This window comes from Pogoniulus pusillus, chromosome 11 (assembly GCF_015220805.1).
Source record: "Pogoniulus pusillus isolate bPogPus1 chromosome 11, bPogPus1.pri, whole genome shotgun sequence".
Lineage (NCBI taxonomy): Eukaryota > Metazoa > Chordata > Aves > Piciformes > Lybiidae > Pogoniulus > Pogoniulus pusillus.
In genome coordinates this window covers 12,997,183-13,023,194 of record NC_087274.1, presented here as the reverse complement: position 1 = coordinate 13,023,194, position 26,012 = coordinate 12,997,183, and the positions used below count along the sequence as shown (strand labels likewise).

The window sequence follows — 26,012 nt, the reverse complement described above, 5'->3', positions numbered from 1 at the left end:
TAGAACATCTGATGAGGAAAGGCTGAGAGAATTGGGACATTTCAGACTGGAAAAGAGCAGCTTGAGAGGGGCTCTCATCAGTGCTGACAGTACTCCAAGGGTGGGTGTCAGGAGGATGGGACCAGGCTTCTTCCACTGGTGCCCAGTGATAGGCACAAACTTCAACATTAGAAGTTCCATCTAAACACAAGGAGGAACTTCACTAATTTAAGTGTGACAAAGCCCTGAAGCAGGCTGCCCAGAGAGGTGGTGGAGTCTCAGTGCCTAGACAAATTCAAAACCTGCTTGGACATGTTCCTGTGTGACCTTCTTTAAGTGACCCTGCCTTGGCAGGGGGCTTGGATTCAATGATCTCCAGAGGTCCCTTCCAACCCCTACCATTCAGTGATTCAATGGAAATCCAAACAACCAAAGACAGATGCAAAGTGGAGCCAGCAGCCAAAGGGTGTGGAATGGTGCAAGTGATCAAAGCAGCAAGGCCAGCATCTCCCCAGCACCACAGGATCACAGCATGTTCCTGAAGCGTCCCAGCTAACGCAATAAAGAAGTGTTAATGTCACATTTTTTGATCATTGCACCATTTATTTATTCAGATTTGTAAGTTCACTGCTAAAAAGAATTCTTTTTACATATATTTATATATTTGAAGAAGGAAAAGCCATTTTGGAACAAAACAACTTCAAGCTTAAGTCAGCTTTGGAGTTAAGGAAGGTCGGTCTGGCTGATGTACAGGAGATATCTAAGCAACAATGGCCTGGTTGGTTAACTCCTCTGTCAGCACTCACTTCACAGAACACTCCATGGCCTCACTCAATTGCTGCTCATACTTCACACTGAAGGACTTTATTAAATCTCTCTTCCTCCCAAGCACACAATGCAGAGCTTTGTGTGGTGGCCTCTGAAGATTCTTTCATCCTTCCAGCTCTAGTTCCCTGACTGCCTCTCGACTGACCTGAGCCACACCAAGCAGGAGTTCATCTCACTGCTGCTAACACCACTGCAAAAGCCCTTCCAAAATCTGGACAGACTCTCTTCAGAGAATCACAGAATCATCTGGGCTGGAAGAGACCTTTAAGGCCATTTGAGTCCAATCATTAACCCAGCACTGCCAGGGCACTCCCTCTCTAGAGATACTCAAAACCCAGCTGGATGTGTTCCTGTGTAATCTGCTCTAGGTGATCCTGCTCTGGCAAGGGTTTGGACTGGATGAGCTTTTGAGGTCCCTTACAGCCCCTGACACTCTGTGATTCTGTAAGCCATGGCCCTCGGCACCACATCCCACAGCTTTGAAACCCCTCCAGGGATGGGGGCTCCACCACTATCCTGGATCCACTAGCCTGGATCAGGCTTTTGGGGAAGAAATTGTTCCAAATCCTAAAAACACAGATTGGTTTTGGGTTTTTCAGTGCCCAGCTTGAAGACCTGGCATTGCCAGAGTCCAGAGCTTACTGTACTATCAGGTCAGGTTGTTTGGGGCTGTAAGCAACCTGCTCTAGTTGCATATGTCCCTGCTGACTGCAGGGGATTGGATTGGATGAGCTTTCAAAGTCTTTTCCAATCCAAACCAGTTTGTGATGCTCTGATACAGGTGAGCCACCAGGTCCCACCTGATGGGTGTCAGATACCATGGCCACAGGATAGGACAGCAAAGAGATAGGACATAGCAACAGAAATCTGAAGGACAGAGAAGAGAGGGTTGAGGAGAGTGAAGATGGTGCCAGGAAGAAGGGATGGCCTGGCAAGCTGGTCTAGTCCCTGACCTCCAACTGGACTTCCCAGATTGGTTCAAACTGTTTGATTTTCTAGCTCAAGCTGTGCTCACCAGGCATCACTTCCTTCTCAAGGAGGTTTAAACAGAGCACTGAAAACCCACCTGTCAAAGCCTTCTCCTGACCACATGGCTTGCCTGAAACCCATTTCTCCTTGGTGCTACCTAAGGCATTTGGAAACCTCAGCAAACCCTTCAGTTCCCACCTGTCCTTTCCTCTCCTGCTATTACCTGCTTTCCAAACTCTGAATGTCCTGGAGATGCTCCTTACAAGAGAGGAGACACAGAAAGCAGGAAGGGGCCTACTAGAAAGCTGGAAAGGGGCTTCTGACAAGGGCTTGGAGTGCTAGGATGTGAGAGAATAGATTGAAGCTGGAGAATGAGGAAGATTGAGACTGGAGATGAGGAATAAATTATTTAGAGTGAGTATGGGGAGACACTGGAACAGGTTGCTCAGTGAAGTTGCAGATGCTCCATGCCTGGAGGTGTTCAAGGCCAGGTTGGATGAGGCCTTGAGCAACCTGGACTGGTGGGAGGTGTCCCTGCTCATGGCAGGGGGCTGGAACTGGATGATCCTTAAGGTCCCTTCCAACTTAAACCATTCTAAGAAGATGCTGTTTTTCTCAGGGTGTTGGCCTGGAACACCTTCAGCCATCATCAATCAGCTCCAACCACCCACAGCCATCTCCTCCCATGTAGACTGACAGCACCACTCATTTTGCTCTGTGCTAGCTTCAGAGTAACTCAAAGGCCAAGAGGAGGTTGCTGTCTGCTTTGTGCTGAGGTAAGGGCTCCCAGAGCTCTCCCTCACTGTTCAGAACTCCAGCTTCTAAAGTCCAGCAAGAGAAAAAAGAAAATAAGGAAGGTTTTGTTGGCTTGTGTGGGGTTTCCTTTCCCTTCACTCTTCTGTTTTGTTTTGAATGGGGTGATACAAACCAGCTTGATAGACAATTGAGAGCTGATCTCATCAGCCATTAGCCCAGCTAAAGCAAGCCCATCGCTGGTGAGATGTGCTGGCGAGACACCACTGCCTGGCCTGAGCTTTGCCACAGGGGGACACAAACACAGCCCTCATTACACAGGCAAGGCATGGCTGGCAGCCTCCAGTCTGCTGCAGGCAGCTTGAGGGGACTCAGATGGGAGTTTCAGAGCAGTGCCTCACACTTATGGCTCCAGTATTTAGGCAGAGCCCATGGCCAGCCTGGACACCTCTGCTCAGGGAAGGAATCAGCCTGCAGGCATTGTATGGAGCCTGGAAGGCCAGTGGCAGCCTGGGCTGCATCCAAAGCAGTGTGGCCAGAGAGGGGCAGAGGGGATTCTGCCTCTCTGCTCTGTTCTGCTGGAACCTCACCTGCATTGCTGTGTCCAGCTATGGGGCCCCAAACACAAGAGAGACATGGACCTAATGGAGAAGATCCAGAAGAGACCACAAAGATGACCGGAGGGCTGGTGAACCTCTGGTATGGGGACAGAGAGTTGGGGCTGTTCAGCCTGAAGAAGAGAAGGCTCTGGAGAGACCTTGGAGCTGCATTTCACTAACTGAAGGGGACCTACAAGAAGGCTGGGGAGGGACTGTTCAGAAGGACCTATGGGGATAGCATGAGGGATAATGGTTTGCAACTGGAGCAGGGCAGAGTTAGGTTGAACATGAGGAGGAAGTTCTGCACAGTGAAGGTGGGGAGACAGTGGAACAGGTTGCCCAGGGATGTGGTGGAGGTCCCATCCCTGCAGACACTGAAAGACAAACTTGATGTGGCCCTGGGCAGCCTGCTCTAGTTGGAGGTGTCCCTGCTGCCTGCAGGGGGGTTGGGAAAGATGACCTTTGGAGGTCCCTTGCAGCCGGATGCAACCTGGGAATCTGTCTGCAGGGCTCATTCACACGCCTCAGGCAGTGTCAGCCCCTGAAAGGAGTGGGGGGAAAAGCACTTGAACACTCAGCCCGAATAGCAAACCCTGGTTTAGAAGCTTTCTCCTTTCACTACTCCTAAACCAGAGCTCCAAAACATCCTTCCACCAACTTTCTTTGGACTTCTTTGTTGGAGAATGAACAATGCCTGAAAGCTACCAAAGTCTCGTGTCTGAGATGTTTCTGTTTCCAATCGAGCAGCACAACTATTTATTTCCTGAGCCAGGGATGGAATTAAACAATTTGTCTTTGAAAACTCTATAAAAGCCTTCACCCTGACAACCCTCCCAGCACCTCCCCCCCCCCCCCCCCATCTGCTTTTCAGATTAAGGTGCTTTGATTTTTACCAGCTAAAGGTTTATGAACTGCTCTACAAACCCAATTACTCTCACAGTAAATTATTTAAAGCTTACATGTTAGCTTTTAAATGTTTCCCCACGGAGTGCTCTGGAGATTCAGAAAGGGAAAGACTCACTGGGGCACTTGGAAGTTAAAAAAAAACCAAAATGTGTAAGAGGGAAAACCTTGGAGCTTCCAGGAATTCAGAATGTAAAAAAAACACAACCCAAACCAAAACCTCAACATAGTTCAGTGAGGATGAGACACACCCCAGGAGAGCTTGGTGTGGGGAGGGCTGGTTTAAAGTAGAAAAAAAGCTCCATTTGAGGGGAAGGAGCTGTTTAAAAGCAACTTAGGTTACATCTGTGGCAGTATTTAATCCTCAGCCAGGCTCTGCCTCACCTCCTGATTGAAGCCAGGGACTGGAGAGTTCTCTGTGCTTTTACTGTGGGTTCGCTGAATGGTTTAGGTTGGAAGAGTCCTCCAAAGCTCATCCAGTTCCAACCCCCTGCCATGGGCAGGGACACCTCCCACCAGCCCAGGGTGCTCAAGGCCTCATCCAACCTGGCCTTGAGCACCTCCCTGGGCAACCTGTGCCAGTGTCTCCCCACTCTCACTTCTTCCTCGCTTCCAGTTTCAATCTCCCCTCCTCCAGCTCAGAGCCATTCCCCCTCGTCCTGTCACTCCCAGCCCTTGTCAAAAATCCCTTCTCAGCTCTCCTGCAGGATGCCAGAAGTGAGCAGTGTTTCACTGAAAGCAAAGCTGCTCCTCCTGCTCCCCAAGGCACAGAGCATCCAGCCTGGATTCCTGGGGTGGATAACAGGAGAGGCCACATGGAGCAAGGCAGAAGAACTTCTTCGGAGTGAGTGTGGTGGCAGGACACAGGGGTAAGAGACACAAGCCTGAGCACCAAAAGTTCCATCTAAGCATGAGGAGGAACTTATTTAAGGGTCACAGAGCCCTGGAGCAGGCTGCCCAGAGAGGTGGTGGAGTTTCTATCCTACCTGGACCTGTTCCTGTGTGATCTTCTCTAGCTGCCTTTGCAGAGTGTTGGGCTGGATGAGCTCCAGAGGCCCCTTCCAGCCCCTGTGACACACCTATAAAAGTACTACTGCACAGTCTGAACTTGCATTTCATACTCTCAACCTTCTGGCCCTGAACACCTCCAGGGAGGAAGCAGCCACAACCTCCCTGGGCAACCTGTGCCAGTGTCTCACCACTCTCACTGCAAACAACTTCTTCCTAACATCCAGTTTCAATCTCCCCTCTGCCAGTTCAAACCCATTACTCCTCATCCTGTCACTACAAGACCTTGTCAGTAGTCCCTGCCCAGCTCTCCCATAGCTCCCTTTAGATACTGGAAGGCCACTCCAAAGTCTCCCCAAAGCCTTCTCTCCTCCAGGCTGCAGACCCCCAACTCCTAGCCTGTCCTCATAGCAGAGCTGCTCCAGCCTCTGAGTATCTTCTGTGGAAGCTTTCAGAATCTCTGCATGCTCATCACATTTCAGTCCAACCCATGATGTCATCTCCTCCTAGAGCAGCTGTGGACCTCCTGCCAAGGCCCCAAGAAGAACCAGGGCTGTGCCTCCACTGTGCCATTGCGGTTCCATTGACCTGTGTGTTTTCAGCACTACTGAGCTGAGCAGAGAGCCCATTGTCAGGTTCTTCCCCAGTTTGGTCACCACTGAAACTCTGAAAACCATCTCCTGGCCCGGTTCAGTTGTGTTTCTTCTCTGTAAAATGCTGACAACCTGCACAGCATAAAGGGTTGGTTGGTTTAGAATCACTGAGGTTGGAAAAGTCCTTTAAGATCATCGAGTTCAACCATAACCCAACTACCATGGCCACTAAACTGTATTCTAAAGTGCCACGGCCACAGGTTTCTTGAACACCTCCAGGGATGATGACTCCCTTCCTGGGCAGCCTGTGCCAATCCCTGACCACTCTTGCAGCAAAGAGATTTTTCCTAAGCTGCAACCTAAGCCTCCCCTGGCATAAGAAGCCCATTCCTACTCATCACATCTCCCATGTCACTAGTTACATGGGAGAAGAGACCAACTCCCACCACATTCCAACCTCTTGGCAGGAAGTGGTAGAGAGCAATGAGGTCTCCCCTCAATCTCCTCTTCTCCAGACCCAAGCAGCCACCGTTACATCTCTATCAGACACCCAGGAGTGAAGGCATTTCTTTGCCTCTCCATGCAGCCCCAGGCTGGGCAGAACCATCACTTGTCTCACCCAAACTACCAGACCCAACTATCTCTCCACCTTCAGCACTATAGAGTTTATTATCAAGATTTACAGAATGCATTTGGTTGGAAGGGACCCTCAAAGGTCATCTTCTCCAACCCCCTTGCAGTCTAGCAGGGACACCTCCAGCTACATCAAGCTGCTCAGGGCTACATCAAGGCTGATCCTGAATGTTTCTAGGGATGAGGCTGTGACCACATTCCTGGGCAGCCAATTCCAGTCTCTTCCCACCCTCACTGTGCAGAACTTCCTCCTGATGTCCAACCTAAATCACCTCTGCTCCAGTTTCAAGCCATTGCCCCTGTCATATCACCACAGGCCTTTCTGAACAGTCCCTCCCCAGCCTTCTTGTAGCCCCTTTCAGGTACTGGAAGGCTGCTCTAAGGTCTCTCTGAAGCCTCCTCTTCTCCAGGCTCAACAACTCCAACTCTCTGTTCCCACAGCAGAGGTTCTCCAGCCCTCCAATCATCTTTGTGGTCTCTTCTGGACCTTCTCCATTAGGTCCATGTCTCTTTTGTGTTTGGGGCCCCATAGCTGGACACAGCAATGCAGGTGAGGTTCCAGCAGAACAGAGCAGAGAGGCAGAATCCCCTCTGCCCCTCTCTGGCCACACTGCTTTGGATGCAGCCCAGGCTGCCATTGGCCTTTAGGGATGCAAGTGCACACTGTTGGCTCAAATCCAAACTAAACATCCCTTGGTGCAATGATGGAAAACGAAGAGAGGAATCTCCCTCTTCTATTAATTTCTTGTTTGGTTAAAGTTTGTTTTGTTTGTTTGTTTGTTTGTTTTCCCTCTTTGGAAAAGAGCAGGAAAATCTTTCCCTCATTCAAGATGTTTTGATTCACATTATCCCTCTGACATCTCCTTCTCAGGCCCACCAGAAGAGCCCAGGGAAGAGGTCAGCCTGTAACATCTATACATTAAGCAGCAATGAAAACCACAGGCAGGGCAGGCTAATGGCCCTTGCGAGTCAACACATTCCTCATTCACTTTTTAAGAGTGGAAGTTGCAAATTTTCCATTCAGCTTTCACAGCACAAAATCAGCCACAAGAAAGCCACCCAAAAGCCCCAGATCGCCACGTCAGGATTATTTGATACGGAGGTCACTTCCCTCCAGCCCCTGGCAAACTGCTTTAAACCCTCTAAGAGACAGCAGGAGAAAGCACAAGGAACACTTCTATTGATCTGAGGGCAGGAGGCACAGGTCAAAAACTGAGAGCACAAAAATACTTCAAGCTTCTAGAGGAAGGAAAACACCAAATGCTGAGAAATGCTCCTGTGCTGGCATGGGTGGGGTGCTAGAATCATAGAATGGTGGAGGTTGGAAGAGAGCTCTGGGGATCATCCAGTCAACCCTTCCTGCTAAAGCAGGGCACCCACAGCAGCTTGCCCAGGGGCACAATGCCCAGCTGGGGTTGGAAGCTCTCCACACAAGGAGACTCCACAGCCTCTCTGGGCAGCCTGCTCCAGGCCTCCAGCACCCTCACAACAAAGTTTCTCCTTATCTCATGGTGGAACTTACTGGGTTCCAGGTTGTTCCCAGTGCCCCTTGTCCTGGCACTAGTCACCACTGACAAGAGCCTGGCCCCTTCTTCTTGACACCCACCCTTCAGTGTTTACAGACATTAATAAATCCCCTCTCAGGCTGCTCTTCATTCAGAAGAGACATATTCCAGTCCCTTCATCTTCCTCATGGCCTCCATGGGACTCTTTCCAATATATCCCTCCTCCTCTTGAGCTGGGGAGCCCAGAACTGGACTTAGTACTCCAAGTGTGGTTTCACTATGGCAGAGTAGAGGAGGAGGAGAACCTCTCTCCACCTGCTGGCCACACTGTTCTTCATGCACCCCAGGACCCCATTGGCCATGTGGACACATTGCTGGCTAATGGGGAACTTGTTGCCCACCAGCATGCTCAGATCCTTATAGCTGCTTCCCAGCAAGTCCCCCCTCACCTGTACTGCTGCAGGAGGTTGTTCCTCCCCAGGGGCAGGACCTTACACTTGCCCTTGTTGAACCTCTTGAGGTTTCCCTTTGGGAAAGGCAGATTAAAGCACCCCCAAACTCTGGAGCGTTAATGCAGCTCTGACCTCTGCAGATTGGCTGCCAATATGATATAGGCTCAGAAGTAATCAGCCTTTTCTGCTGCCACAGAACAATAAATTGGCTTCCTCAAATACAGTGGTTAAAGAATGCAAGTTCCTGACCCTGGCTGTTTTACTGGTAGTGTGCTGTGCTGTAGGGAACAGCCAGGATGACATCTGCTGACATTTGGGGGATTTATGATATAATAGGTTGCACATATGTGCCAAAAAGAGAAAAAAAACAAGCCTCTTAAATCCAAGCAAATCAAGATTAATTAGCTATTAAAGCAGCCAGGAGAACACAGAGCAGTACAGGTGGTACCAGAAAGCATCTCAGGTTCTGTACACAGCCACTGCAGCGACGCTGAGGTCACACTGTCCGTGTCTCTTCCATCGCACTCTCAGTGGGAAAAGCAAAACTTGCTGCTCCTCTGTCACCTCCTGCTCTCTGCAATTGCACAGCTTTGCTGCTTCACAAACAAACGTCATGGAGTCCCCCCAAGCCCACAGGAAAGCTCCGTGTTGTCTGCCTTTGATCAGGCAGGCAGCCTCCAAGTCACCGCGGGGGTCTGCTCGTAGGAAGGGAGAGGACTTGCCGCACGCAGCCACCTCCCCAGCCCGGCAGAGAGGTTCATGTGCAGCCAGCAGGACGAAGAGGTTCTCTTCCCTCTCTCCTCAGACCTAGTTAGACCACAGCTGGAATACTGTGTCCCGTTCTGGGCTCCCCGGTTCAACAGGCACAGGGAACTAACTACAGCAGGGAGTCCAGTGGAGGTGATGAGGGTGATGAAGGAAGATCTGTCTGATGAGGAAAGGCTCAGAGCCCTGGGGGGAACCCAGGAATGCAACCAAGTTGTTAATACCCAGCAACCTGCTCAGCTTCCCTCTGAATCCTGGGCTGGAGAAAGCCTCTCCACACAGGAGCTGAGGGCACTGAGTCTCCAGCAGACAGACAATGCCAATGTCACTGCCAGCCCGAGGCTGAGGAATTGGTCCCCAGCAGGAGCTCCATTTGCAGATGGAACCAGCAAGCTCTTCTCTAGCAGGGTAACCACTTCAAAACAGCCAGACTGCCTGTGGCATCAAGCACCCTTGCTGGGACACGGTCAGCCAGCAGCAGCTCACTTCCAAAGGCTGCTGTTCCTTTCCTGACAGTCAGGACAAGGCTCACACATCTCCTCTCCTCCTGCACAGCTCTTCAACAGCTTCTGCATCTCACAGGCAGCCTGACATGTTGCAGGAAAAGAGGGTCTTCAGCCTCTACAGGTTGATATCAGGCCAGCCTGGGGAATGATGTAATTGAGAGGAGCCCTGCAGAAAAGGACTTGTGCTGGTGGGTGAGAAGCTGGACACAAGCCAGCAGTGGACACCTGCAGCCCAGAAGGGCAGTGGCAGCCTGGGCTGCGTCCAAAGCAGTGTGGCCAGAGATGGAGAGAGGGGATCCTGCCCCTCAGCTCTGCTCTGGGGAGACCTCACCTGCACTGCTGTGTGCCAGCTACGGGGCCCTCATCACAAGAGAGACGTGGACCTGCTTAAGAGGGTGCAGAGGAGGAGCCAATCTCCTACAAATGAGGATGAGTGCTGGGGTCTTCAGCCTGGAGAAGAGAAGGCTCCAGGGAGATCTTGGAGGTGGATTTCAATATCTGAAGGGGAACTACAGGAAGGGACTGTTTAGAAGAGTTTGGAGTGATAGGACAGGAGACAATGGCTTGAAACCAGAGCAGGGGAGATCCCCTCTCAGGCTGCTCTTCTCCAGGCTCAACAGGCCCAGGGCTCTCAGTCTCTCCTCATCAGACATGTTTCAGTCCTTCACCATCCTCATAGCCTCCACTGGACTCTCTGTGGTAGTTCCCTATCCCTCTTCAACTGGGGAGCTTAGAACTGGACACAGTACTCCAAATGTAGCCTCATCAGGACAGATCAGAGGAGGAGAATCTCCCTCAACCTGCTGGCCACACTCTCCTTCATGCACCCCAGGACCCCACTGACCTTCTTGGCCACGAGGGCACACTGCTGGCTTGTGGGGAATTTCTACCCCAGCACTTCCAAATCCTTGGCAGTATTTCCAAACACCCTCTCATCACTTTTTTGTTTTCCACATGGAGAACAAAAGAAGAGCTGGAGAATTCCTGCTGTCTCAGTGTGGCCCTTGGGAGAGGCTGATGGGGAACGGCAGCAGCAATACACTGGGATCAGGAGGCTGTTCCTGCCGGGATTGATGGACGGATTAATTGGAGACAGCTGCAAGGCAAACTATCCTGATGACATGATTCATTAGTTTTCCTAGATAATTACATCTGCTCCAGGCCTCCCAGGGAAGCAGTCATTCAGGGAATTTGGGGGGTATTAGATTTAAATGCAGTAATCAGATTTGTTAATCTGCAGGACAAGGCAAACCAAACACAACCTGATTCAGGGAACTGTTGAGACTTTCATCACAGCCATGGAGCCAGCAGCAGGAAAGGATTAGCAGGGGAATGGGTGCTGGGTGGGTTCAACATTGTTCAGGGCAATCTCCTCCACTACCCCCAGTGCCTGTACTGGGACTGCAAAGATTCACAGAATCAGAAAATCTCAGCATGCTGAGGGTTGGAAGGGACCTTTGGAAATCATCACCATCATTATCTCCTGGCAGAGGGGAGATTGAAACTGGATGTTAGAGAGAAGTTCTTTCCAGTGAGGGTAGCAAAACACTAGCACAGGATGCCCAGGGAGGCTGTGGCTGCTCACTCCCTCCCTGGAGGTGTTCAAGGCCAGGTTGGATGAGGCCTTGAGCAACCTGTTCTAGTGGGCAGTGTCCCTGCCTATGGTAGGGGGTTGGAACTGGATGAGCTTTGAGGCCCCTTCCAACCTAAACCATTCTATGATTCTATAATCCATGAATTACAGAATCAATGAATATAGAACCAATGTTCAAGTTTGTTGCCCTCCTTGACATTTTACCTCCACATGTGAACAGAACACAAACCCTGTTCCTACCCAGCCACACCTGCCCAGGCTGCACAACACCAGAGCCTCAGAATCACAGATTGACAGCATGTGGAGGTTGGAAGAGACTTCTGGAGATAATCCAGTCCAAGCCTCCTGCCAGTGAAGAATCACCTGGAGCAGGAATGCATCCAGCTGAGTTAGGAATCTCCTCATGGATACAGACTCCAGAACCTCTCTGGGCATCCTGCTCCAGGGCTCCAGCACCCTCATGACAAAGAAGTTTTGCCTCATGTGCAGATGGAGCCTCCTGGGTTCCACTTTATGTCCATGTTTCCACCACCTCCCACAACCTTCACTCCTTCTTTGGGCTTATTTCTCCTTGAATCCATCTTCTGAATCAAGAATCTGAAAATCAAAAGGCATCTTTCACAAAGCTGTGTCAAGCATGACTCCATGCCACGGTGACCACAAGCACACTTGTCACCTGCTTCATGTTACAGTGGTTCTCTCTCAATCCTAAACCAGAAAATATTTGGGTGGGTTTGGAACAAGCTGAGGACACAGTCAGACCACTGCTGCAGCTCACCCAAAGGTAAGTCAGGGCTTCATCTTCAGTTCAGGAAAGATATGGACCTGTTGGAGTGGGGACAAAGGCCACAGCAATGCTGGCAGGGCTGGAAACCCCCTACTATGAGGCCAGGCTGGGAGAGTTGGGCTTGGTCAGACTACAGAAGAGAAGGCTCCAGGGAGACCTTCTGGTGCCCTTGCAGTGCTTCAAGAGGCTGATCAGAAAGGTGGTGACTGACTTTTGAGCAGGGGCTGTTATGACAGGACAAGGGGGGGTGGTTTGAAACTGCAAGAAGGAGATTCAGCCTGGAGAGAAGGGAGAAATGTTTGACCCTGAAGGTGGTGAGAGCCTGTCTCAGGTTGGCCAGAGAGGTGGGAGGTAGCCCATGGCTGGCATCATTGCAGGTCAGGTTGTGAGCAACCTGCTCTAGCTGCAGATGTCCCTGCTGACTGCAGAGGTTGGACTGGATGAGCTATGAAGGTCCTTTCCCAGCCAAACCAGTCTGTGATTTTTCATCCCTGCAGCCACATTTTAGGAGCTCCAAGATCTGAACCATGGTGAACAGAATATGAAGAACCATGTAAGATGCACCTCAGGGCATAAAGAATCTCACAGAATTTTATCCCACTAACTCCATGCAGGCTTCAGAGAAGAGCAGCTGAAGCTCACAAGCACCCTAACAGGGTAAAATATGTTTTGGGAGGGACTGTGAAACAAAGAGAAAGGTAAAGTGCCCTGCCCACAGGCACTGAGTGCTTGGCCAAGCCCAACTTCCAACCATCAGAGCACAACTATTCTCCAACAGACACAAAAGAGCTGTTCCTAGGTGCAGGGCAGTGAGCGCCTCTGCTATCCCAGCTTGGACTTCTCCAAAGCCATGTGCTGCTGCCAAGCATCAGACAGGGATCTGCAACCTGATCCCTCCCACTCTGGTGAAGCTGCACCTACGCAGTCATGTTTTCCTTTGATGAGGTTTGGAGGACAGGAGGGAGCTCCATGGAAGCTGGAACAGATTAATATTTCCCTGAGAATTGTTATTGCAAGAGAAAGCAGCAGCCCAAGTTAAGGGGCAAGGCAACAGCTTCTATTTTCTTTCAGTGAGCGTCTGACAACACCCAGGATGTTTAATCAGGATCCAGGCTTGGATGCTGGATGTTGATGACCTCTTCACCAGGCACACACTGGGAAGCATTCAAGCTTCAAAACAATGCCCCAGGATTTGCAGTACCTCCAAGCCCAACATCCATGGCACAGCTGTGACTCCCAGAAAGACCTTTCCCAAAGAACTGCATTATCCTGCCCTTTCACTCTGCCTCACCACCCTCACTGGAAAGAATTTCTTCCTAATCTCCAGTCTCAGACTGCCCTCTTCCAGCTCAAAGCCTTGTCCCTCATCCTGTCACTACAATCCCTTGTTTAAAGTCCCTCCCTAGCTGTCCTGTAGCCCCTTCAGGTACAGGAAGCTGCTCCTAGGTTCTTCCTGGAGCCTTCTCCAGGATGAACAATCTCAGCTCTCTCCAGCACATCAACATTAAAGCAAGAGGAGAAGCTGTGCCTTTATTTTACAAGGGACAAAACCCACCTTTGGGTTTCTGACTTCTCCTCTTCAAACTACAAGAGAGAGTCCAGTTGAGGCCACAAAGATGCTGAAGGGCCTGGAACAGCTCTTTGAGGAGGGAAGGATGAGATCCAATTGTCAGCACTGCATAGCAGAGTGTCCTACAACAACGTTCAACTCTGCCTAGCAATCGCAAAGTCTACAAATGAAGATCCTGAGAAGGGATTTGATCACTGATCAGCAAGAGCTGAAGAGTGGGGGGAAAGAAGATGGAGCCAGGCTGTTGTCAGAGGTGCCCAGTGCCAGGACAAGGGGTAAGGAGTACAAATCCAGGAGGATCCACCTGGCCATGAAGAAGCACTTTGTTGTGAGGATGCTGGAGGTCTGGAACAGGTTGCCCAGAGAGGTTGTGGAGTGTCCGCATCTGGAGAGATTCCAAACCTACCTGGATGCATTCCTGTATGGCCTTGCTCTAGGTGATCCTGCTCTGGCAGGGGAATTGGAGTGGATGCTCTCCAGAGGTCACTTCCAACTCCCACCATGCTGGGATCCTATGATCCAAGGTCTGTGCTCCCCTCTCCCCAAGCCACACTGCTCAGCTGCAGCACAGCACCACTTGTTTGTGTAACTGGAGACGCTTCCAGCCCTCTCTCCCTGTGATTTAAGCTTCACCAGTGTTAGAAGGCAAACAAAGAACAAAGCTGCTGAGATATCCATCATCCTGCTCGGCACCTCGGGGAGTAGCTGCAGGAATGCAGCCGAGCTGGGAGCCGCTGGCCCCGCTTCCAGGTCCCTGACTGCTGCACACACACAGCCTCCCCTTCCTGTGCACAGGAGAGTTCACCTCCACGGCTCTTCCAGGCTATCCAGGCCTTGGCAGTCTCACGAGAAGCTGCCTGACCTGAAGGCATCATGGTCTATTTAGTCATAGAATCACAGAGTGTCAGGGGCTGGAAGGGACCTCGAATGATCATCTAGTTCAGGGAAGGAGCATCCACAGCCTCCCTGGGTGACCTGTGCCAGGGTCTCACCACCCCCACTGGAAAGAATTTCTTCCTAATCTCCAGTCTCAGACTGCCCTCTTCCAGCTCAAAGCCATTGTCCCTCATCCTGTCACTACAATCCCTTGTTTAAAGTCCCTCCCCAACTCTCTTGTAGCCCCTTCAGGTACTGGAAGCTGCTCCTAGGTTCTTCCTGGAGCCTTCTCCAGGATGAACAACCTCATCTCTCTCCAGGACATCAACATTAAAGCACGAGGAGAAGCTGTGCCTTTGTTTTACAAGGGATAAAACCCACCTTTGGGTTTCTGACTTCTCCTCTTGAAACTGTTATTTCTGTGCTTCGCTCCCACATAGGAAGGATGAAGAATTTCTGGGGAGGGTGGTGGTTCAGGACAGTTTAAGTGTGCATGAACCGGCTGTTGGCTCAGAGCACTCCACTTGTGCTGCAGGGAGATCACCACAAGCCCCTGACACTGCTCACTTGTTCAACAATGCTTCATGAATTCCAGCTGGAGACTCCTGTTTGCTTCCCCCAGGGCCAAAGGGAAACATAACTGACATTTGTCATCTTTAGGAGATGGGGAAAAGCACAGAGGAACATGGAAACCTATAAAATGATTGGATTTCACTTCCCCCACTCCTCCCCTTTTTTCCAGAAGAGACCTTTCCAAAGAGTCCCTAGAGGGGACCCCTCCTAAACAGTTCCCAGAAGGAACCCTTCCAAAAGAGCCCCCAGAAGGGACTCTTCCTAAAGAGGCCCCAGAAGAAAGCCTTCCTAAAGAGGCCCCAGAAGGAGCCCTGCCAAAGAGGCCCCAGAAAGGACTCTTCCTAGAGTCCATAGAAGAGATCCTTTCAAAGGGAAGCCCTGGAAGAGGTGCTGAGCAAAGCTACCCTGGGAATCATGGAATCACAGAAGTGTTTGGAAAAGTCTTCTAAGATCATCCACCCAGCACCACCAGGGCCACCAAACCATGTCCCCAAGTGCCATGGCCACACACTTCTGGAACACTTCCAGGGATGGGGACTCCACTACCTCCCTGGACTCGCTCCAACAGTTCCATGTCCTTCCAGTGCATCTAAGATACCAACTTCCTTCTAGCTCGCCAAGAAGAGGAGGCACAGAAGAGTAAATACCCAAAGGTAATCAGATAAATTCAGAGTCATAAGTTCATAGAATACTTTAGGTCAGAAGGGACCTTCAAGATCACCCAGTTCCAAACCCATGCCATGGGCAAGGATACCTCCCACTAACCTAAGGTGCTCAAGGCCTCATCCAACCTGGCATCAAACACTTCCAGGGAGGGAGCAGCCTGTGCCAGTGTCTCACCACCCTCAGTCTAAAGAATTTCTTCTTCATCTCCAGTCTCAATCTCCACTCTTCCAACTCAAAGCCATTGCCCCTCATCCTTTCTCTCCAAACCCCTGTCAAAAGGTCCTCCTCAGCTCTCCTGCAGCCCCCTCCAGGTACCAGAAGACTCTCTGATCCTTAGCAAATGACTGTGTATCACCTTCTCTCTCTTTCCACAGGCTGATGCTCCGAGGCAGCCTGGTCCCAGCAACCATCTCCAAGCAAAATCCTTATTTATAATGGGAACTGTTACATAAGGAGCAGCCTATGTCCTGAGCTCCACCAGAAGGAAGCTGTCCTCCCAGCTTATCTGATGTTCTATTCATTTATATCTCCCGTTCCAGGAGGCCACTTTGCAGTTCAATTCACACTGCTCATTTTCTTTGGCAAATGCCCACCTTATCTAAAGACCTTGGGTGAAAACTCAGCTCCAGCAAGGTGGTGCCCACCCGCTGTTACGTGGCAACTGGATAACACTTGGCCACACAAAATGGTGAGCTGGCAAAATAACAGCAGGGAACTCTGAGCAGAACCACACCAGGGAGATGCTGGGTCCTGCACTTGGGGTGTAACCATCCCATGAACGCTCCAGGACGGGGGAACAGCAGCTGGAAACTGCCCAGCAGAGGAAGGCCTGGGAGTGTTAATCAACAGCTGCCTGGAGATGAGGCAGAGTGTGCCCAGGTGGCCACAGGGAAAGCTACCTCCTGGACTCCTACCCTGAGCTTCCAGCGAGGCTTGTCTGGCCCAGATGTTTCAGACTAAAAGCCCCTGGACTCCAACCAGCATTTTTCAGCAAAAACTTGGTTCTTGTGAGAAAATTTCTAACTAAATTTTGAGCTCAAACACCCCTGGACTTGTTTCAGAACAATGTGATGCAGATAGCCAAGAGACAGCTCCACGAGTGCCCCTGCGCTGTGCCGCCAGACCGTTCCCATTATGGAGCTCTGATTTACTCCCTGCATGCTCAAGTGAGCCCTGCTCAGCTCTGCTGGGATGAGCAGGAATTCTGTCTGCTCCCATGGCCAAAACCTCCACTGTCCTGTCACAACAGGCCCTACTCAAAACTCTGTCCTCAGCTTATTGATCAGCCTATATTGGTACTGAAAGGCCACCAGAAGGTCTCCCTGGAGCCTTCTCTTCTGTTCTCCTCAGGAGAAGAGCAGACTGAGGTTATTTTCTGAATGCAAAGACAGGAGCAGAGCTGAGCTGGAAGCACTTGTAGAGTTAATGGGAAAAGGAGGAGAATCTGCTTGAGAGCCCTCACCAGTCCTGCTGGCGATGAGCAAACCCAGTTCAAAGCACCCTCTGGATTCCAGCGATGCCTCAGCATAACAGCATGCCCAGAACATGGCTTTCTGCTTCTCTCCTGTGTTGCAATCCTGCAGGTTTCCACCCTACAACTTTTCTGGGAAACCTACTGAGCAGCCAGCAGCCACTCACTGAAATCACTGTGAGGCAAGAGTGCATGGAGCCTACCAAGCACGACTCCCAGCCTGCAGCCTGCCTGATTTCACACACACAACGACAGGAGCTGGAAGGGACCTGCAAAGCTCATCCAGCCCAACCCCTCTGCCAGAGCAGGATCACCCAGAGCAGATCACACAGGAACACATCCAGACAGATCTTGAATATCTCCAGAGAGGGAGACTCCACAACCCCCCTGGGCAGCCTGTTCCAGTGTTCTGTCACCCTGGGAGGGGAAAAAAATCTTCCCCATGTTTACATGGAACTTCCTATGCCTCAATCATATTTACATGGAACTTCCTACACCCCGAGAGGTGGGAGGTGCCTCTCCACTGCTGGGCAAGCAAGTTAGCAAGGGCTGCGGGACAGAGCAGGCACCGACTTTTTCCTCCCGTTAATCCTCCCCAAATGCTCTCAAGAGTGGAAGGAAGCACTAAAGTTAGAGTGTTTTCAAGTGAAAACTGTGGAGCAGCACTGCCACAAATAGCAAATCTTTAAAAATAAAGGCATTATTTTTAGGCTAAGTGGTGCTTAATGGTTCAGGAATAAAAGACTGCCCAGAGCCACCGACACGTCACCGCCTGCCAGCGCTGTGGCAGCCACGTCCTGCTCACACCGAACAGCAGCTCAAGGGAACAAGGGAGAGAGCGTTTGGGAGCTTGGCTGCAACACACAGCAAAAACCTTCCTGAGGCAGGCAAAATGCAGAGGGACCTCTGCACACCATCCAGTCCAACTCCCCCTGCTAAAGCAGGGCACCCACAGCAGCTTGCCCGGGAGCACAATGCCCAGCTGGGCTTGGAAGCTCTCCACACAAGGAGGCTCCACAGCCTCTCTGGGCAGCCTGCTCCAGGCCTCCAACACCCTCACAACAAAGAACTTTCTCTTCCTGTCCAGATGAAAGCTCCTGGCTTCCAGTTTGTGCCCACTGCCTCTTGCCCTGGCACTGGGCATCACTGACAAGAGTCTGGCCCTAGCCTCTTGCCCCCCACAGCTCAGATTGTATTGCTCAGATCCCTTCTAGGGCTGCTCTTCTGCAGGCTCTCAGCCCCAGGGCTCTCAGCCTGTGCTCCTCACAGAGTTGCTCCAGGCCCCTCAGCATCTCTGTAGCCTCCACTGGACTCTCTCCAGTAGTTCCCTCTCTCTCTCTTGAGCTGGGGAGCCCAGAAATGGACTCAGTGCTCCAGATGTGGCCTCACCAGGACAGAGTAGAGGGGGAGAAGATCCTCTCTCGACCTGCTGGCCAAACTCTTATGAATGCACTCCAGGACCCCATTGGCCTTCCTGCCCATGAGGGCACATTGCTGGCTCATGGGGAACCTCTCCACCAGCACTGCCAGTTCCTTCCCTGCAGAACTGCTTTCCAGCAAGCCCACCCTCCCCTCTCCTGCTGCAGGAGGTTGTTCCTCCCTAGGTGTAGGACTCCACACTTGCCCTTGTTGAACCTCATGAGGTTCCTTTTGCCCAGCTCTCCAGCCTGGCCAGGGCTCACTCAACGGCAGCACAGCCTGATGGGTGCCAGCCACACCTCCCAGTTGGGTGCCATCAGCAAACTGCCTGAGGTTCCACTCACTCCCAAGTCACTAATGAGGATGTTGAAGAATCAGATCCAGTCCTGACCCCTAGTGAGCACCAGGCCTCAACTAGACCCTGCCCTACTGATCACACCTTTGAGCTCTGCCCTTCAGCCTTTTCTCAGGCCACCCAACTGGCCCAGTGCATGGCTGTGAGGAGAGGAGGCAGTGGTGACCAGCTCAACTCTGGGAGCTCATTCTTTGGCTTTTCTTTCCCTTCTTTCCAGGCAATCCCAAGCACAAATTCAGGCTGGGCAGTGTCTGGCTGGAGAGCAGCCCTGTGGAGAGGGACTTGGGAGTGCTGGTGGATGAGAAGCTCAACATGAGCCAGCAGTGTGCACTTGCAGCCCAGAGGGCCAACCAGAGCCTGGGCTGCAGCAGGAGAAGTGTGGCCAGCAGAGCCAGGGAAGTGATTCTCCCCTTCTACTCCACCTCATCTGCAGTACTGCATCCAGTTCTGGAGCCCCTAGGACAAGAGGGATGTGGACATCCTGAAGTGTGTCCAGAGAAGGGCCATGAGATGATCAGAAGGCTGGAGCACCTCCCCTATGAGGACAGACTGAAAGAGTTGGGGCTCTTCAGTCTGCAGAAGAGTAGGCTCCCAGGTGACCTTCTTGTGGCCTTTCAGTATCTGAAGGGGGCCTACAAAAAAGCTGGGGAGGGACTTTTTAGCCTATCAGGTAGTGACAGGACTAGGGGGAATGGAGCAAAGCTGGAGGTGGGGAGATTCAGCCTGGACATGAGGAGGAAGTTCTTCACCATGAGAGTGGTAAGACCCTGGAATGGGTTACCCAGGGAGATGAGGCTGAGGCCTCATGCCTGGAGATGTTTAAGGCCAGGCTGGATGAGGCTCTGACCAGGCTGCTCTAGGGTAGAGTGTCCCTGCCCATAGCAGGGGGGTTGGAATTAGATGATCCTTGTGGCCCCTTCCAACCCTGACTGATTCTATGATTCACCTCACTCCCCACTCACCTGACCATGCTGCCTCAGCTTCCAGGACATTCTGGGACACAATGTCTACACGGATCCCCTAGACCTGCCAGCAAAGGGAGAATTCTTCTCCTGCCTTTATTCTCTGCAAGCTGAACCTCTAAGATCATGGTTCCTGAAGTCCAACTGCTCCCATCCAGCTTTGTGACTCCCCAAATGGGGGCTGCAAGGCAGAACAGCCTCAGTTTGTACCTTGCTTGTTTCTTTATGATCCACAACAGGCAGCAGTCACCTTTCAAAAGTGGGAAAGCAGGCAAGGAAAACACTTCCCCCTCTATGGTCCCAATTTGAGGTATTTTTTCAACAAGGAGGCAAAAAAAACTTAAATTAACACAGAACAAAAGTCAGCAGAGTGTTAAAATCCCTACAACTACAGCTAGGTTTTGTTTTCTCTTTAAACAGTTTAACCTGAGTGCTTGGAGCAGCAGATGGGAAACTCTCTTCTGCTAAAGGCTGAGCCTCAGATCCCTGCCGGATCTCTCCTGCTAGGAAACTAACATCAAGGATTAACCAACGAGATCTTCAAGATCATCATCCTGATCAAAAAAATCCTGGAGGGCTTAAAAAAATAATAAATCCAAACAGCCCCCAAAACCAAATCAACCCAAGAAGAGTTAAAACCTTCGTGTTGATTTCTGAGCTTTCTGATCAGCTTGAAGACAGATGAAGGCAGACAGCTTCCCCCTCCCCACCGTGGTGTGGGTGAGGTAGGGACTGAGTAACTGTGGAAAAAATCCACATAATTGAGAAGACAAATGTTGAGCAGCTATTTTACAGCTTCAACTAGTCAAGGAAAAATGTGACCTGTGCCAAGAGGCCAGACAGGCTCATTGTGTGTGTGTGTGTGTGTGTGTGTGAGCAGGCAGCGGGCCCGGGCGCGCTGCACAAGGACTGAGCTTTTATCTGCAGCCAGGTTGTGTCCTGCTGCTCCAGCTGGGCTGGCAAGGGCTGTGAAAGACACCCCCAAAGAAAAGGTGGCATCTCCTGGCACTACCTGGGCAATCAGCACATTGTTTCAGTTGGAAAAGGCCTTTCAGATCATTGAGTCCAATCATTCCCTAACTCTACCAAGGCTGTGGCTAAAGCAGGTCCCTCAGCACTGCATCTCTATGGCTTTGAAACACCTCCAGGGGTGGGGATTCAACCACCACTCTTGGCAGCCTGCTCCAGGCTTTGAGAACCCTTTTAATGTGGTCCAGTCCTTCAGAACCCTTTTAGGGAAGAAGTTTCTTCTAATGGCCAACTTAAACCTCCCCTGCTGCAACCTGTGGGCATCCTCCTATTGCTTGTTCCAAGCCCCAGATGATTCCAGCTTCCTTTCAGGGAGCTGTAGAGAGCAATGAGGTCTCTCATCAGTCTTCTTTCTCCAGACTTCATCATCCATGCCCTTAAAAATGCTGAGCAGGGCCAGACAGACTCACAGAACAAGACATTTCCACTGCAGATGTGGGACACCAATGTGCCCTTGTGCCCAACAAGGCCAATCCTAGGGTGCAGCAAGAAGAATGTGCCCAGCAGGTCTAGGGAGGTTCTTCTCTCCCTCTACTCCACCCTGGTGAGATCACACCTGGAACACTGTGCCCACTTTTGGGCTCCCCAGTTCAAGAAAGACAGAGATTTGGGAGGGAGAGAGTCCAGTGGAGGCTACAAGGACAACTAAGAAACTTCAGCATCTCTCCTGTGAAGAAAGATTGAGAGCCCTGGGGCTGCTTAGTCTGGAGAGAAAAGGCTGAGAGGGGATCTGATCAATGCCTATAAATATCTGAGAGGTGAGTGTCAAGAGGGAGGTGCCAGGCTCTTTTTGGAGCTGCCCAGTGATAGGACAAGGACAGGTACAAGCTGGAACCCAGGAAGTTCTACCTCAACATCAGGAGAAACTTCTTTACTGTGAAAGTGCTGGAGCCCTGCGGCAGGCTGCCCAAAGAGGTTGTGGAATTTCCTTCCCTGAAGACTTCCAAAATCTACCTGAATGTGACCTCCTCTGGGTGCCCCTGTTTAGCAGTGGGGTTGAACTGGATGATGTCCAGAGGTCCCTTCCAGCCCCTACCACTCTGTGATTCCATGACTCTCATCCCATCAATACTCACAAGCTGCTTTGCTGCACCAGAGCTCTCCTAGTGGAGTCTGGCTCCTAGAAACCATCCCACCAGCACCTGAAAGCACAGAGACACTTACACTTTATTCCTACCTCTGCTGTCAGCAACCTTCTGTGAAGCCCCCAGCCAGACCATCTCACACCTCTCTCGTGCTGCTCCACATCAGCCAACACTGGGAAAATTACCCTGTCAGCCCTTGCTGCAGAGGTCCCTGTGGCAGTTCTCATCTGGCTGCTGAGCCAGGCCTGGGACAGATCCACCCTGCAGCAGCTCCCCGGGGGCTTCCAGCGTTCTGTGTACGAACAGCACAGAATCTGACAGAGAAATAAACACCCAAGCAGCAAAGTCAGGTGCTTAAAGGGTAGGAAATGATCTACCTAAAGCTATTGTCTCTAAATCTGCTTTTTTTCAGTCTAGTGCAAACCCAGCAGCACCTCAGAGTTCAGCTCCTCAATGGGCAGCACAGGCAGGGATCACTTCCTTGGCAGCTACCAAATATTTTGGGGTTTATCCTCATTATCCAGTACTAAGCCACATTCCTTATGGATTGCAGACAACTCCAACTACGCTCCAAAGAGTTAAAAGCTACCTCCTGACAGTAAGTTTGAGTGTATTTGATTTTGACAACTTCCTTGGGAGATGGAATATCCACAGCTCAGGAGCACTGCATCCATTCTGGTGCCTCCATGAGGACATCAGACTGGTGGAGTGGGTCCACATAAGACTATAAAGATGATCAGAGAGCTGAATATCCTCCTCTGTGGGGAGATGCTGGAAGAGTTGGGGATGTTCAGGGAAGACAAGGCTACAGAGTAGCCTTCCAGTACCTGAAGGGGCTCCAAGAGAGCTGAGGAGGGACTTTTGGTAAGAGCTTGTAGTGACAGGACACTGGACAATGGCTTTGAGCTGGAAGAGAGGAAACTGAGACTGGAGATCAGGAAGAAATTCTTGACAGTGAAGGTAGTGAGACACTGGAACAGGCTGCCCAGGGAGGCTGTGGACATCCTCTGCCTGGAGGTGTTTAAGGCCAGGCTGGATGAGGCCTTGAGCAACCTGTGCTGGAGGGAGGTGTCCCTGCCTATAGCAGGAGGTTGAAACTGGCTAAGTTTAAGATCCCTTCAAACCCAAACCACACTGTGATTCTGAACCCTGCTGTTAATTCTCCCCCAAGGTTCAGCCCAACAGACTACATCCCCAGGAACTCTGAAGCTGTTTCTATCCCATAGAAAAAGCTCAGGAAGTAAACCCCAAACCTGCCTGCATAGTAGGAGGTCAGTCAGGCTAGGGCCGGTTCATTTACATCAGAATATGAAAACCAGATGCTTCACTGAGGAGCTTTTGAGACAACCTGAACCTGCTGCTGGTGCTCAGCCTCCCTCCAGACGTGCTGGGCACCTTCAATTCCAGCGAGCAGACAACTCAGCCAGCTCAGAAGGGGGTCAAAGCATGCAGGGCTGTAAATCAATCTGATGAACAGACAGATTGTTTAGACAAGATCCTGAGCATTTTGCACAGATCTGATCTTTAATCATTTCTTATTTACAAACTGCTGCTAACAATGACGTGATCCAGCCATAGGCTCCCTGGCTTGGGGCTCAGAGCTCACACAGACTCCATGCACCAGGCTAATTGGTTTGTATTAGAGCAAAAATGGTCTTAATAACCAGAAATGTGAAACGACTTCAGGGCTCCTTTTGGATTCTGCAGCAGCCATGAAGAATGTCCACAAAGCAGCTGGGCTGTCTGCAGTGGATGGGAGAGAGCTGAGGTCAAGCTCTGCCCTAGGTGGGAGCGTTCCCAGTCCTGCTTTGCTGTCATTCTTGAGTCACCTTTGACTGACAAAAGTGCTGCTCTCTGTGTAGGGCAGCAGCTAGGACAGGGCTGGAGTCTCTGCAGGACTCATGGCTACAAAGCTGCTGAGGGGCCTGGAACAGCTCTGTTAGGAGCAAAGGCTGAGAGCCCTGGGGCTGAGAGCCTGCAGAAGAGCAGCCCCAGAGGGCATCTGAGCAATGCTCAGAAAGAGATAAAGGGTGGGGGGCAAGAGGCTGGGGCCAGACTCTTGTCAGTGATGCCCAGGAACAGGACAAGTACAAACTAGAAGCCAGAAGGTTCCATCTGAACAGGAGAAGAAACTTTTTTGTTGTGAGGGTGCTGGAGGCCTGGAGCAGGCTGCCCAGAGAGTTTGTGAATTCTTGTCTGGACAGCTTCCAACCCCAGCTGAGCATTGTGCTCCTGGGAAAGCTGCTGTAGGTGCCCTGCTTTAGCAGGGAGGGTTGGACTGAGTGGACTCCAGCAAGCTTTAAAGGTCCTTTCCAGTCCAAACCACTCTGGGATTCAGCAATCCCTGATGGTGTCTGATGACCACAGAGGAAGGTTAGAAGCTCCATCGGAGATGGGTGCTGCAGGAACATGCTGCTGAGGAGCAAGGTTGGTGGCACCCAGTCTGCCCAAGGAGAAGACCAACTCTTCTGGAGAGCCCAGCAGCCACCCCAGCCAGGCTTGTGTGCAGGATGCCCTCTACAAACCTCTACCTTGCTCCTCACCACTGTCTGTCAGACCACCAGTGAAGGAAAAATAGAAACCACTGAGCAAACACCCTCCTAGGAGCCCATTTTGCTCCCTTGTCAGTCACTGCACAGACACAGGGAACACACAGGTACCACCTCTCCTCCACGAATAAACTCTGCAGACTTAATCAGGATGCCTTCAGTACCTGGCATCTACAAATGCACAGCTACACCAACTGGCATCCAAGGGAAAATGCCACCTCCAACAGCTGGGAAGTGTAAATATCCCAAGAGGACAGAGCCTGAGCTGCCCAAGAAGGGAAAACCAAACCTGAAGAACAAGATGCCTGGAAATCAGAATGGTTCCCAGATGCCTAGGGTCTGTTTCAGCAATTATCCAATGTTATCAGCTACTCCTGAATGAAGCTGTCCCTGACCATGACACCAGAAGCAGCTGAAGGCACTGAATTAAATTCCAGAATCGTTTGGGTTGGAAAAGGCCTCTCAGATTGTCCAGTCCAACCATCCACCCAGCACCACCATGGCCACAAAACCATGTCCCAGGTGCCATGGCCACAGGTTATTTGACCACCTTCAGGGATGGGGACTCCACCACCTCCCTGGGCAGCCTCTGCCAATCCCTGACCACTCTTGCATCAAAGAAATTTTCCTTCCTCTCCAACCTATCCCTCCTCTGGCACAATTCCAGGACATTTCCTCTCCTTCTATCACCTGATACTAGGGAGCAGAGCCCAAAACCCCACCTCACTGCAGCCTCCTCTTAGGGAGCTGTAGAGAGCAATGAGGTCCCCCCTCAGCCTCCTCTTCTCCAGACTAAACATCCCCAGCTCCCTCAGCTGCTCCTCTCCAGCCTTGCTCTCCAGACACTTCTCCCGCTTTGTTGCCCTTCTCTGGACACTTTCCAGCCCCTCAGTGTCCTTCTGGGAATAAGAGGCCTGAACCAGAACCGAGTATTTGAGGTGCAGCCTCACCAGAAGTTGCAGCTGCAGAAGGTGGGAAGGTCCAAAGCAGGGCAGGGAAGTGGCAGTGAAGTTTCCTGCAGCAAAGGGCAGTTTCATGGAAAACTTGACTCAAAGAGAAAGAAATCTTGGTGCAGCACTTGAGGAAGATGAACTTCCTCTGCCTCCCCCACACACACAGACGATGCAGTTATCAGTCAGCACTGGGAAGGAGAGATCCTGAGTCAGGGGAAATGACTGAGCAGTTCTCTTCATCCTGACCCTGCACCAGTGCCAGGGCACTGGCAGAGTGCCTGGGAACAGCCTGCAGACAGTGAAGCACAGGGCATGAAGGAAGTTCTGCAAAGGGAGAGCAGCCCCTTGAGCCCCCTTTTCTCCAGGCTGGACAGCCCCAGTTCCCTCAGCCACTACTCAGGAGCCTTGTCTTCTAGACCCTTCACCAGCTTTGTTGCTCTTCTCTGGACATGCTCCAGCCCCTCAATGTCCTCCTTCTTGTGCCTTTTAAGTAACAGCATCACAGATGGGGTTGGGTTGGAAAGGACCTTCAAAATCATCTAGTTCCAAATCCCTTGCCATAGGCAGACACCTTCTACTACAGCAGGGTTGCTCAAGGTCACATCCAACCTGGGTTTGAACACTCCCAGG

At 51.3% G+C, this 26,012-nt stretch overlaps 1 protein-coding gene across 1 annotated transcript in view; it reads right to left on the bottom strand.

Annotated features, from left to right (window-relative positions):
• The window catches only part of STX8 (syntaxin 8), a 125,597-nt gene that overhangs the window by 74,081 nt on the left and 25,504 nt on the right, over positions 1-26,012 (bottom strand). The gene's annotated exons all lie outside the window — the stretch shown is intronic.